Source organism: Passer domesticus, chromosome 1 (assembly GCF_036417665.1).
Source record: "Passer domesticus isolate bPasDom1 chromosome 1, bPasDom1.hap1, whole genome shotgun sequence".
NCBI lineage: Eukaryota > Metazoa > Chordata > Aves > Passeriformes > Passeridae > Passer > Passer domesticus.
In genome coordinates this window covers 33037499-33041659 of record NC_087474.1, presented here as the reverse complement: position 1 = coordinate 33041659, position 4161 = coordinate 33037499, and the positions used below count along the sequence as shown (strand labels likewise).

Below are 4161 nucleotides of genomic sequence, written 5' to 3'. Positions count from 1 at the left end.
CCCAACGAAAGCAATCTGGAACACAAGCCAGTTCCTCATTTCTGAGACTGGAACATCTGTATGAGATAGGGATGTTCCAAATGAAAATGTGGTATCTTCCAAGCCCTGAGGGGAGGTGAGAGGTGCCAACATTACATGAATGGCAGATGCACTGTCTACAGGATGTATTTTCCATGGCATCAAGCCTTCACACAAGTAAAAGGTTGTTCCTAAAGCCCAGTCATCTCCTACCAACAGAGCAGAACTGGAGTTTCCAATGTGTAAGTACCAGACTTCAGATGCACTTTGGGTGCACTAATTAAAGGATTAAACCGTCCTCTCTCTGAATCCTGTCTGGAAGTTTTTGCACACCCTTGGTAGAGTAGATGTTAATCAAATCAATTCTCGTGATTTATACACCTCACTGTAAACACAGTGGGCAATTGTATTGGGCTAACAGAGGGTTTGCATATGTAATGACTCCAGAGCAAGCACTGGATGTCAGGTGTCTACCTATGACAAAATAGAGGTCAATCTGACCTATGAACCAGGCAAGTTCACAGACTAATTTGTACTTTGAAATACATGGAACTTGGGTGACCAGGCTTCAGAATACAGACTGTTCTGGATGACTGGAAGGTAAAGACTTGGTCACACATGGAAATGCTTAAGAATGTCCACACAGGACTCATTGTTTCACCTCAGATCCACGCCCCATCTCAGCACAAGGTGAATTTCCTGGTTAGACAAACCTGAGCTGCCAATGGAGATACAGAAGAACACAAGAACTTGTTCAGAACAAGAATGTTCACGTTTGGAGGTACTCTGGGAGGGCCATTGTATTTTGCACTCAGATCCTATCTTAATTTACATGAGCCTTCAAGAGGAGATGCTCATTAGTACAGTGTGATCCTTTCAATAACTTCCTAGTTCAGTGTGAGTGTCTTCTGTTGGTTTGCACTAAATTAATCTAATTTAAATCTAAATCTAAATGTAATTAAATGAAATTAAACTGAGTTTAGAGGGCTACCATCAGTCTACATGATTCTGATTCTCATCTGAAACCTCAGCTCAGACCACTTCTGCACAGAGGTTGGATGTCACTCTAAGACACGAACAAACACGACACAAACACAGGGCTGTTCCCGAGGTAAAAGAGGTAGTTTATTTCCTGACTCTAACATTTATAGATTTTCAAAAGTGACAGTGGATTGGAAGGTGAAAGTGCCATCTCTCAAATGACACTGGACAAGCAACAGCCCATCAAATTTCTCCTCTACCATCAAAGAATGTAAAACAATAAGTTGTTTACAGAAAGTGTGTGAGAAAGTTCATGACAAGAATGTAAACATCAGAAGGTTTAGAAAATCTTAAAAAATCAGGGGGACAGGTTGGATATAGAGAGATAAAACTAATTCTTTTTGCAATCCAGGAGACCTCAACTGAGCAGGAAAGAGCAAGTCACCCCCCGTGTTCCTGACAGGAAGTTTCAGACACAATGATGTGCTCAGATGTAAGTTATCACCTCTCAGCTGTGACAGCACCACTGATGGACACAGCACCTCTTGGTCCATCGCAATGAAATGGAAAATCGGGTTATAGAAACCGCTGTTGGAACACACTAATTAGTCTCCCTAATTCCTGAGCACTGACAGCTTTGCTGACAAGGCAGAAGAGCTAGCTACTTTCATCTGCTTCACTCACAGCTACTGTTATTAATTAACCTAACATGATTTCAGTTTAAATTAACCCACCAGGCTGAGGAATGGGCATCTCCTTTTTTTAGAGCTGGAATGAAAACAGTGGTAACCTACTACAATGTACACATCAGCTAAATCCAAGATGAGTTATCAATCACATTCCTCAGTGAAATGCTGCATTTTGCAGATGCTTCTGCTTATGTGTTCATGCCCACTTATGTATCTCATTTCTGTATAACCAGGTTTTTAATTATCTAGAGGATAATAAATATACTGTGTTTATAATGGCCCAGGAATGGGCGTGTCACATATTGAATGGTTGAACCAACTTGTCATTTTACCTATGAAGTTGGATGGGCAATATGTTAGTTGAAGTGACAGGGGGTTTTGCTTTAGTCAAATCAGGGACCCCTTGATCCAAAATCTGCTTCCATCTTGTGCATGCTCTGGCAGCCCTTGTTCTCCCACCATTTCTGACTTGCACAGTCCCACAGTGCAGCTCTTCCATGTCTCCTGTTCTGGTTAGTTCAGAGAGTAGAGGCTGTGGCTGTGGCCACTCTCCTGTCATATCCTGTTGTGCAGGGTATTGCAAAGCTGCTCTAAAACATGCTAAATCACATTCCAGCAGTGCCTGATTCTGCAGAGCATATTTTTGGGTGCAACTCCATGACATATTTTAACCATTTGAAAAGTTGGTGTTTTCTATCTCGGTGGAAAAAGTCCACTGTTTTGATGTCATTGGAGTGTGGATGATAAATTTAGGAGGAGAGTGGGAGCCAGGAAATCTGGAGTTTTCTTCCTGCCTGGCTGCTAGCTCTGTGGCCTTGGGCAAGCCCTAATCTTTCTGACTCCACTTCCTAGCCTGTAAAACTGGGCTAATGTTAGTTCTTCATGGTGATGACTACAGTAGTGATCAGTTATCAGGTTTTTAATGGAAAAAAAACCCAACTTTGAATGTTATAGCCTGTAGTATTTTAAAGAGCTATGTCTTTGTTATTCACATTGATATTTGAGAATTATAGAACCACCCACCCTTTCATCCTGTTCATCAAGATTGCTTTACAGTATTCCTCCAAAAGTCTCCTCTGGAAGAGGGACAAATCCAGTTTGTAATCCAAATCATCTACTTAGGAGCATCCCAGGCATTATACAGCTGCTGTACAACATCTGAAGTGAAAACAACCCAGTTGTCATTGCAGCAGATTTTAACTGGAAGAACAAATAATTATTTAATGACAAGTTTCACATTTTTCTCTTGCACTTCTATCTTGTAACAATTTCCTTTTTCTCCCTGTTTTGCTCTTGTTGAAACTTCTTCTTTCTCACTCTCAGGAAATCAAAATGAAAATCCCAAACCACCTATTTAAGACTTTCTCATGGAAAATCCTTGCTGTTAGCTCTGTTCCAAGTCACCTGTGCCCTCAAGCAGATGCTGCTCAGGTAAACTACTGCCTTGTGTTTCCAAGTCTTTCAGTATTAACCTAGGTCTTCTTTTCCTACATGCAACTGGACAACTCTCCATGGCAGGGGACATCTTGGTGTTCTCTGCTTTATTGACACTCCACGTAGTCTTGTTTAGAGTGCCTGAAGAACAACAACAATAATAAAAATGAAAAGATATGATTAAGTGATAATTATCCCTAAAAATCCTCAACATTGGAGGGGTGACTGGAAGCCTACTATCAGCCTGCACAAAAAAAAAAAAAAAAAAAGTCTGGATTCTCCTGATTCATATGGAGGAACAGGCTCATTCTGGAACAGGATCAGTGCAGGCATTCTTGACCACCCTAATCTAATTCTGGTATTTTGTACATTTGGGTGGGAATCTGAATCAAGGGGCTCAGCCATAGTTTTGGTTCTAGAGGCAGCAAATATTTTCTGTCTGCAACACCACTGCTTGGCTCTGTAGCACTAAGTAAATCTAAAATATAACCCAAACTCTCTATAAAAGTAATGTAAACCTTCAAGATCTATAACCAACTCTCTAATGTTCTGTGGTAGATTTTATTGCAAGGCTTCACAGAAAGCCATTTACCTACACCCACATCCTGGGTAGGACAGTGTTGCCTGACAAGTGTCTGTCTGGAGGAAGCCACAGCAAAGCCATCATAACCAACATTTTGTGGAAAACAATCTTTCTTATTAATTCTGTAGTCTCTGGTTACTCCCATTCCGTTTTCCTGATTCCAGGCCTTCCCTGTCATTGCTGCTGTGGTCCCCTCTGCACGAGCCAAGAGGCTGTAACAGAGCTTGCATATCTCACGTAACAAGGAACTTCATGGCAAGGAATGACACAGCCCAAGTCTTTGTCTGGCTTTTCCACAGAACCCCTGGTTTCATAGTACCACAAGCATGGAAGGCCTGACCCTACAATGCCCAGCCAAAAAAAATCTCATTTTACACAAATGCAAGCCAATCACTGCAGAGGGACTGGCTTGGAAGGCAACAAATAACTTGTTTGGAAAACGCATTGCAATGTTGG

At 41.5% G+C, this 4161-nt stretch overlaps 1 long non-coding RNA gene across 1 annotated transcript; it reads left to right on the top strand.

The window, feature by feature from the left end:
* The first annotated feature begins 566 nt into the window (after positions 1-566).
* On the top strand, positions 567-3942 carry LOC135287566 (uncharacterized). The gene is made up of 4 exons (XR_010351183.1): positions 567-618; positions 1412-1492; positions 3012-3119; positions 3870-3942. It is a non-coding gene; the product is annotated as an uncharacterized LOC135287566 (long non-coding RNA).
* The last annotated feature ends 219 nt before the right edge of the window (positions 3943-4161 follow it).